Source organism: Petaurus breviceps, unplaced genomic scaffold (genome assembly GCF_028583685.1).
Source record: "Petaurus breviceps papuanus isolate PSGF00001 unplaced genomic scaffold, PetGlider_PUasm1.0 90845, whole genome shotgun sequence".
NCBI classification, from domain to species: domain Eukaryota; kingdom Metazoa; phylum Chordata; class Mammalia; order Diprotodontia; family Petauridae; genus Petaurus; species Petaurus breviceps.
In genome coordinates, this window is record NW_027187359.1 from 17,279,806 (window position 1) to 17,290,418 (window position 10,613).

The following is a 10,613-nucleotide window of genomic DNA, read 5'->3' on the forward strand; positions in this document are numbered from 1 at the left end:
CAAACAGCTTGTTTTACATGCCTTTGTTTTATAGTTTGATTTCATTGTGTAACAAACATCGTTTTGTGGCCATAGAAGACCATGGTTGTATGACTATTTATGTCTTCACACTGTGTTTCTAGTAGCAACACTCAGGTCAGCTCTATGGATGGCATTAACATAACAATCACATATCTGTGCAGGGTTCTGTGCCTCCTTGTTTGGGCTTTTCCCTCCCCAAAGAGCAATTAATGGTATTCATCAATCAATCACCCTGTCCACTAGGGCTCATCCTCTCAACATGAGAAAGTGATGTTAGATTGATAGTTTGCTTACACCCTTCCTTGTATACCTAATTTCCCCTTCTAAGGGTAAATCTTATACTGTATATGAAATTCCTAGGGGGTAAGTAGGAAGAATATAGAAGCCAGGAGTGTTAGCATCTAGTCTGGAAATTACACACAAGACACTTCAACTTTTATAGCTTCAAATATACTTCTATAAAATTAAGATAATACCGGCCCTCCCTTGCCCCACCACTTCTGGGGGAATTGAATAAGAAAATGAAAATCAACAAGTTTTACAAAACGTAAGTTTTCTATGCAGATGAAGAATTAAAGTTATCTCTTAATGTTTCAGACTTCAAAAGTTCCTTACAGTATCCTTGGATCTTCATGAATATTTAATCTATTCAATATGGTAGGACCTGAAGAGAGGTGAACTGGAAGAATGGTGAAGAAAGCTAAATTTAGTGTGACTTTAATGTTAAAGCCATATAGAATAAGAGTTATAAAATTAGATCATCTAATTTTACCTGGTGATCTTGTTACCAGAATCCTAACTATTTAAAGGAAAATAAAAACCCATTGGTTGAAGAGAATGCACATTTATATATAGTACCTGCTAATTGTTAAGAAGTGTGTTAAGTGCTTTATGGATATTGTCTAATTTAATCTTCAAAACAAAGGTATTGTGATCATCTCAGTTTTATAGTAGAGAAAACTAAGGCAAAGAGAAGTTCAGTGACTTGCCCAGGGTCACATAGATAGAGAATGTCCCAGGTCAGATTTGAACTTAGTTTTTCCTGACTCCAGGCCTTGTACTCTAGTCACTAAATTACCTAGCTGGCTCTAAAAGAATTTGATCATGAAGATACTCAAAGCCTTAATTTTCTAATCTGAAGCAAAGTGCCTCATCAATTAGACCACCTAGTTCCCATTGTATAAAATATCATAGTACTGATATTCTTAATAGCAAATATGATTTTAAAAAACCTCATATGCTTAAGAACTATGAGAATTTTAAGGAAGTTTGAGTGGGTGCTCCAGGTTAGGCAAGGCACACATATGCAAGCATTGGTTAATTATTTACTGGGCTATTTAGGCAATGTATTGCATGCCATTGATACTGTTGCTATAGAAGTCATAATTGAGGCCATGAACTCTAGCATCTATGAATCTCTGAATGTGTTCACGGGAGAAGGAAGCATTCAAGAAACTTGACTCAGTGTCAAATACAGGGATGTGTATGAGAGACGGAGAGAGGGATATGTGAAAAGTGAACTGAGAAAGGGAGTATTAAAAACTCAGCAGTTTGAGTGTGGTGGAGGAGCCATTCCAAAAGAGAGAAGGAAGACATTTTCATCTTGCTGTTCATTATACACTTAACACCTTCCCTCGCATCTTTGACTGTCAAAATATCACCCTTTCTTTAGACTCAGATCAAATGTTACCTCTTCCACTAAACCTTCCCTGGTTGTCCCAATAGCATTTCCTTCCTTTACTCCCTTCAGAGATGTATGTACTTTTTTCATGATACATCCTGACTCATGCTGTGGTATTTTATGTACTTGCCTTATTCCTACTAGGGAAGAAGCACAATTTACTTAATCTTTGTGTCCCTTGAAGTGCCAGGGAAAAGAGTCACTACTAAATATATGGAAGTGTGTCTAGGGTCTTGCAGTCTCAGCAGTGATCTTTCTTGTGGGAGATAGAGGGAGAACTACTGCGGAGATATGGCGCTCTCTAGCTTTGTACAGTATGTTGAAGCAAGAGGGACTACCTGTGGGAGTTTGCTTCTTCACTCCTAACCCACAAGATAGCTTATTATAGCAAATAGAATGTGGGACTTGGAGGCAGGAATAATAATAATAAATAATAATACATGTTGCTTTAAGGTTTGCAAAGTGATTTATAATATCTCATATTACCTTCAAAGTTACCCTAGGAGGTGTGTCATTATTATCCTCATTTTACATGTGAGGAAACTGAGGTGAGCAGGTCACATAGCTAATTAGTGTCTAAGAAAGACACAATTTTATATTCTGCTGCTAGAGTGAGGCAATTAACTTTTCCTTTTCACTTTTCTTACTCCATTATAAAGGGGAGAGCGATGATCATGAAAGTGTTCTCCATCAAGTTGAGGAGCTAACATGGTGATTCATTTGTCTGGGATTTTTGAAAGCACCTGTTTCTATAGAATTTAGCATAAATTGAGTTTGCTCCAAGATGAACTGGTTAATTTGGAGCCACTCCCTCCTCTATGTCCAATCTTCGGCAACTCCCAATTGGGATCAGGATTCAGTAACTAGTGCTATCCCTAAGTCAGTCTGATTAGTTAGTTCTAGGGGACAGAAGATTGACCGGAGAGTAAATTAAACAAATTTATGGGGCCATGGATTCCTGATAAATCAATAGAATTCTCTGTATTGACCCCATCCTATTTCACTTACATGACAGTGGTTCATTGCTTCTGGCTTACTTAAGAGATTTCTTCTGAACAACAAGTAGATTCCTTTTATTGTCATGTCTCATTGGAAGATAAAGGGATACTCACATATCCATTTAAGGTACTTTTTGAACTCTCTTCATCCCCTTATCTGGGGCTAGATGTACATGGGTACAGAGTGCAAAGGTCCTGGGCAGGACAACCCATTACCCAGTGGCACAGGGTAGGCATGAACCTACTGGATCAGAACTTTGGGGATTGAGTATGGCCTGGCCACACAGCATGAGGTAGAGTGATGCCTAGCTGCTCCTGAAGGACTCCTATGGGCTGCTCCCACCATTATTTATAGTAGAAGTTGAAGACACATTGAGAGTTTTGACCTTTCTGAACTGTCGAGGGAATCAGCTTTTTTGACTTCTTGGCAATGAGTCAGGTGGGTCCAAAGGCAGCTCCTAAGAGCTAATGAGCAGACCTGTTTGGATAGCTTTGTGCCACTTAACCACAACTTCCCCAAGCATATTGGTAGAGATCACCAAAAGGGTTTAGAGGAGGTCCTGAACCTCACGGTAATGCTGGACCACGTAAGCAAGTTCCTTATCATCCACAAGCAGGTGGGATCTCATGTAGCTGGGGATACCCTATTAACATCAAGAAAGTGGGCATACTTGCAACCAACGAAGCCCTCTGGTAGGGACTGAAGTTTGTTCAAGTCCAGGGTAGAGAGCTAGATTCGAAGTTGTTCCTTCAGGATCTGGGTATCCTTGGGGTCCCTCATCATCTGGTCCCTGAGTGCCTGAAAAGCTTGGTGTCATGTGGTCTCACCCAGAATAGCAATCATGTTGCGGCAGGTGGTAGGTGGCATAGGGCACCAATGTAGGCAGTGCTGGCCAGTTGGTGGGGATATGGCCTGGGTAGAGCAGACCCAGGCCTTTGTTGTGACCATCCATGGGGATGCATCAAGTCTGAAGTGGGGTGGAAAGTGTGGAGGGGGAGTCAAGGTTGTAAACCACAGAGCCTAGACAGGTGGAAGGGCATTGCCATGGCACTGGCACCCTCAGTATGTCTCCTAATGTTTTCACCTTTTATTTCAGAGTGTAGAGGGGTGGGGTGAGGAGTAATAGAGTGAGGCAGGAAGAAGGAAGGAAATTTGGAGTACCCAAAGAGAGAGGTAGTAAATAACTTGGACCCAGAGCTCCAAATCTGAGTGAGATCAGTCATGTTGACATCATTGCCAGGGACAATCTATGAATGGGGCCAATTTCTAAAGGGGGTACAGATAAATACATCTTGGCTTATCAGTGTAAAGGATTGTCACTATACCATCAGAAGTGACAAATATTTGGAATGCAACAAAATTTAAAAACTCATAAAATGATGGAGATTGAAAGCAGTAGAATCAGAAAAGTAGCATACATAAAGTCTTTAACAATATTTTAAAATAACAACCCATTCACCCATGAAAAATAGAAGAAACAGATATATAATCTGTGTATAGAGAAGCTGTGAATAACTTAACTTGAATTTCATTTAACATGAATATTAAATTATAAATAATTGGCAGTTTCCTATTTGTGCATGGTATTTTGTTGTTTAAATAGTATTTAATTTTTCCCAAGTGACACATAAAGAATTATTTTTAGCATTCATTTTTATAAGATTTTGAATTAAAAAAAATTCTCCCTCCCTTGTTCCATCCCCTCTTCAGAAAATGGTAGGCAGTTCGATATCATTCATACATGTGCTATTATATAAAAATATTTCCATATGGGGGCAACTAGGTGGCGCAGTGAGTAAAAGGGCCAGCCCTGGAGTCAGGAGGACCCAAATTCAGTTCCAGCCTCAGACAATTGTTACACACACACACACACACACACACACACACACACACACAAACTAGCCGTGTAAACTTGGGCAAGTTACATAACCCCAATTGCCCTCCAAAAAGAAAAAAAATATATATATATATATATCCATATTAATCACAGTTGTGGAAGTATAAATAGATGAAAAGAGAAAAAAAGAAAATGTGAGAAAACAAAGTAACTGAAAAAAATATGCTTCAATCTCCATTCAGAGCACATATCTGGATATGGATAGCATTTTCCTTCATGAGTCCTTTGTATTTGTCTTAGATCATTGTGTTGCTAAGAAGAGCTGGCATTCACAGTTGATTATCACACAATGTTGCTGATGTCATGTGCAATGTTTAACTGGTTCTACTCATTTCAATTTGCATCAGTTTGTACAAATCTTTCCAGGTTTTTTTTTCTGAAATCTGCCTGTTTATCATTTCTTATTGCAGATTATATTAGATTACACTCATATAATAACAGTTTTTTTAAGCCATTCCCCAACTGATGTGCATCCCCTCAATTTCTAATATTTTGCCACCACAAATAGGACCAGCTGCCATAAATACTTTTGCAAAGGTAGGTCCTTTGCCCTTTTAAATTATCTCTTTGGGATTTAGATCTCACAGTGGTATTGCTGGATCAAAGTGTTTGCACAGTTTTATAGCCTTTTGGGTATAGTTCCAAAGTGCTCTCCAGAATGGTTAGATCAGTTCACAACTCCAACAACAATGTGTTAGTGCCCCAAATTTCCCACATCTTCTCCAGAATTTATCATTTTCCTTTTTTTTTTCATATTAGTCATTGTGATAGGTGTGAGGTAGTACCAAAGTTGTTTTAATTTGCATTTCTCTAAATAAGAGTATTTTAGAACAGTTTTTCATATCCCTATATATAACTTTGATTTCTTCATCTGATGAATGCCTCTTCATATCCTTTGACCATTTATCAATTGGGGGAATCACTTTGGTGGTAAATTTGATTCATTACTCTGTATATTTCACTCCCTGTCTCCTCTCCACCTGCTGCTGACCTGAGAGAAGATCTATTCAGGGTCAAGGTCTTTCTCAATTTTGTTTGAAGTGTTTTGAACATACTATGTGGTGATAGTGGAAAGACCACGAGGCTGGGAGTCAAGAGACCTATGTTATATTCTCAGCTCTGCCTCTAACTTCCTCTGTGTCCTTACAGTAGTAATTTGGCCTCTCCAGGCCTCAGTTTCCTTTTCTTTTAAATTAGAATTTTGTGGAGCGGCCAGGTGGTTCAGTGAGTAAGAGCACCGGCCCCAGTGTTGGGATGATTTGGGGATCTAATCCAGGCTCAGATACTTAGCACCACACCCAGAAATAACTGGCCATGTAACCTTGAGCAAGTTACTTAACCCCAATTGCTTTCAATAAATAAATAAATTAGAATTTTGGCCCAAATCAGGGCTTCTTAATCTTGTTTATGTCCTGGAACCCCTTGGACTGTCTGATGAAGCCTATGGACCCTTTCTCAAAAGAACATTTTTAAATGCACAAAATAAAATAAAAACAAGGCAACCAATTAGGTTGAAATACTAATAACAATTTAAAAAAACACCACAAACAAGTTCACAGAGTCCAGGTTAAGAATCTTTGACCTAGATAGTCTCCAAGTTTCTTTCTACCTTGAACATTCTGTGTGTGAAGGTCCATCCTCTGTGTTACAGTTCAGCTCTAATTTATGTTTTCCAGTTTCTACTATTCTCTGACCCTCCCTATAAAATGTAGTATTCTTTGAAACTAGGTGACAATCAGCAATCTTGCTGACAGCCAAGATCTTTCTTCCTCTCTACACCTTCTATTGTGGATGGGGTCATGAAGGAAAGTAAAAGAATTATACAGTTACTATATTCTGCTTAGTTGGAATTGCCCTTTGGTGCCCAATCTCTTCTGATAACATTAGTTGGAGCTACAGGGGTCAAAGTCAACTGTATTCATGGCTCAAGTCCAGCTTCCTCTCTGGATGCTGTACCTTATTTTGGATTAGCACCATCCTAGTCACACCAAAGGCAAAACCAGGCATGGCTTCTCCTCAGTTTTCATTCAAACAACCCAAAATGTCATACAATAACTGAAATTTAAGTGACAAAGGTCAGAACTCTATGTCTTTTCTGGGTTGTCATATGTTACAATTTGCATTTTCTTGCACTGGTCCCATCCAACTGCAAGCATGGGAGGAAGATAGTCTTCCGTGATCCTAGTAATAATGCTACTGTGCTGACGTATCACTGCATTGATTTATCCTCTGGTTATCTTGACCTATCCTCCTATCCTCTGCTGATTCTATATTGTGGTTTTCTTATATCCATCTTCTTCCTGTAGCATCCAGAGCATTTCATGTACCAGTCCCAAGGACCAAGGATTGCCTAACTTTTCCATCTGTCATTTATTTTCCTGATTCCTTGATATAATTAAAGTTAATGAAGTTATTTTAAATATCACAGAGGGGTCTCAACTAGTCTCTGCTCACGCCAGCCCACATCTAGTTTAAGCACTCGGTCACCATAATACTCCCCCTCTCTCAACAAATCCAATAGAATAAGGATAATCAACAAGTAAGACCAGTCTGCAAACATTTGTTAAATGTCTACTTTGCCAGGCACTGTACGAAGGACTGGGAATACAAAGAAAGGTAAAAACCAGTCCCTGCCCTCAAGGAGCTCACAAGCTAATGGGGGAGACATCGTAGAACTGTGTACAAAAAGATAAGATGGGATAAATTGCTGCTAGTCTTAGAGGAAGGCACAAAAATTATGGAGTACTAAGGTGAGGACCTATGATTTCATTGCTGTAGTGAACACTCAGATAAGGAAATTCTTTTTACCAAGGTAGATCAGCCCCATCTCTACAACTTTATCATGTCAGAGAGCAGTTTGGAGCATTGAGGGGAAAAGGAATTTGCTTAGGCTTCTACAGCCAGTATGTGTCAGAAGTAGGCCGTAAACTCAGATCATCCTGGCTGGCATCAAGACTAGACGCTTTTCTACTATGCAGCTTTGCCTCAACTAATTGTAAAGCCACACATGAGCAGCTTTCTATAGGACTGCTGCTGTGAACAGCTTTCAAGGTTCTGACTACATAGCACAGCAAATTCTCTATTTATTCAGTAGCAAATCAGAGCAAAACTTTTATGGAAAATCAAAATACAGCATTCACAATGTTACAATTTATCACAGAAAATCAAAATACCCCATTCAGCATGTCACAATTCAACAACTTATCACTAAAATGGTCCCATAGTTTTCACCAAAGTGGTCACATAGTTTTAAACAAAGTGCATTCATTTAGTCAATCATAAAATCATTAATTCAATCACAAAGTACACATGTCAAAGTTTTCTACCCCTAGGTCACAGTAAATCTTAATCTTCTCAGTCAGTACACAGTATCCAAGTGAAGTCTTATTTCAACTTGACTTGAGGTTGGTTTTCAGATTCCATGGTTCCTCTTCCATGGTCCCAATTCCAACTCTCAGCTGGGTTCAAAGGCATATTCAAACTCCATATTGAAGTTCACAGTGTCTAGTCATTCTCAAATCCTTCACAGTTTCTGTTTCTGGGAAGACAAAGCTTGACAGATCCACAATAATATTCATTCACATTGCTGGCACCATCATCAATTCACTATCTGCCTGTGAAATCAATGCAGACCCACGAACAAGGTCTGAGAACTCAACAAAAATCATCAACATAGAAATCAACACAGATTCACAAACAAGGTTTAAGAGGTCGGCACAAATCATCAGTGAAGTCCCAGGACCTCCAAAACCCTCCTCCAGGACTTCTGTAAGCATACAATCAGAAAATACTCTTTCAGAGCTTCCAGTAAGGTCTCAGATCTTCTGTACAAAGTATCATAAACAAATAACACAGAGAGAGCAGAGAGAGTGCTGGGATTCCACAAGTTTTCTTCTTGACTCTGCCACCACAAGAGTCCTCTTTTCAGTCCCACTTTCCCTAGTCTATAAATTCTCCTTATATATGGTCATTAGCTCCTCTCCTTTCTATTGCAGGAGTTCATGAGTTCTAGGGTTCACAAATTGCGGGGTTCATATGTTCTGTTTCTTACTAGACTTGATACAAGGCTAAAAAGAAACTTGAATTGAAACAAGGTGTTAATTCAATAGCTGAAACAAGGTGTGAACTACTTCTATGCTTGCCATTACACAAATGTTAAAGAGTAAATCATTATTATACACAAGAAACATAGTACATTGGCTAGAGTCCCAAATTGATCACAAGCTATCAGCCTGCATCATCTTTTCCCAATGTATTATTTCACCTACCATTGCTTCTCCTGCAAATGCCATGAGAACACATTTCATATACTTTATTTACATTTGAGAGGCAATCAGGGTTAAGTGGCTTGCCCGGGGTCACACAGCTAGTACATATCTGAGGCTGGATTTGAACTCAGGTCCTCCTAACTCTAGGGCTGATTCTTTATTCACTGTTCCATCTACCTGCACTCCCCTCCCTGACTTCATATACTTTAGAGGAATGGATGAGGGGGAAGAAGAAAAAAATGGATCTCAAGATTTAGTAAAAATGAATGTTAAAATTGTCTTTAAATATAATTGGAAATGCAAAATATTATTTTTTAAAATTATCTATATATTTTATAAATGGGGTCTTTATCAGACACACTTATAAAGATTGTTACCTATATTTCTGCTTTCCTTCTAATCGTGGTTGTACTTGTTTTGTTTGTACAAAAGATTTTTAATTTAATATAACCAAAATTATCTGTTTTACATTTTGTAATGCTCTCTATCTCTTGTTTGGTCATAAATTCTTCCTGTCCTCATAGATCTGACAAACTATTTGTTGCTCTTTTAGTTTACTTATGGTTTCACCTTTTATGTCTAAATCATGCTAACTTTCTGTCATATCTAACTTTTCTATTTACCTCCTTAGTTTCTTTCTTGTTTACTTTTTGATTAGATTCATTGAGTTCTAAGAAGGAATAGTTGAGGACCCCCCACTAGTATAATTTTGCTGTCTAGTTCTTCCTGTATCTCAGTTAACTTCTCCTTAGAGACTTTGGATGTCATAACACTTTGTGCATATATGTTTAGTATTGATATTACTTTATTGTTTGTGGTAACTGTTAGCAAGATGCAGTTTACTTCCTTATATCTTTTAATTGGGTCTATTTTTTCTTTTAGTTTGTCTGAGATCAAGATTGCTACTCCTGCTTTTATTAATTTGTTTGTTTATTTTACTTCATTTTACTTCAGCTGATGCATAATAGATTCTGCTCAAGCCCCTTACTTTTACTTGTGTATGTGTGTGTGTGTGTGTGAGAAAATTTAAAAATTATTGGACTGCCTTAAAGCCATGACCAAAGTAAGAACCTAGAAATCATCCTCAAGGAAGTTCTCAAAGAAAACTGCCCTGATGTTTTAGAACCAGAGCGGCAAAATAGAGGTTGAAAGTATCCACAGATCACCTCCTGAAAAAGATCCCAAAAAGAAAACTCCTAGGAATATTATAGCCAGGTTCCGGAATTCCCAGATTAAGGAGAGCATATTACAAGCAGTCAGGAAGAAACAATTTGAATATTATGGAAACACAATCAGGATAACCCAGGATCTGTCAGCTTCTACACTGAGGGATCGAAGGGCTTGGAATATGATATTCCGGAGGTCAAAGGAGCTGGGATTAAAACGAAGAGTCACCTACCCAGCAAAACTGAGTATCATGTTTCAGGGGAAAATATGGTCATTCAGTGGAATACAGGACTTTCAAGCATTCTTGCTGAAAAAAACCAGAGTTGAATAGAAAATTTGACATTCAGATACAAGAAGCAAGAGAAGCATGAGAAGGTAAGCAGGGAAAAGGAATCATAAGGAACTTATTAAAGTTGAACTATTAACATTCCTACATGAAAAAATAATAATTGTAGCTTATGAAACTTTTCTCAGTAGTTGAAGGGATTAGAAATATATATATTTGTCTATATATGAGGGTATATGGGCATATGAATACATATGTGAATGTGTGTACATATGTTTACAGGTATACATAGAT

At 38.1% G+C, this 10,613-nt stretch overlaps 1 pseudogene; it reads right to left on the minus strand.

Moving 5' to 3' along the window:
• Nucleotides 1–3,045: 3,045 nt before the first annotated feature.
• Nucleotides 3,046–3,544, minus strand: LOC138148997 (ubiquinone biosynthesis protein COQ4 homolog, mitochondrial pseudogene; annotated as a pseudogene).
• Between the last annotated feature and the right edge of the window lie 7,069 nt (nucleotides 3,545–10,613).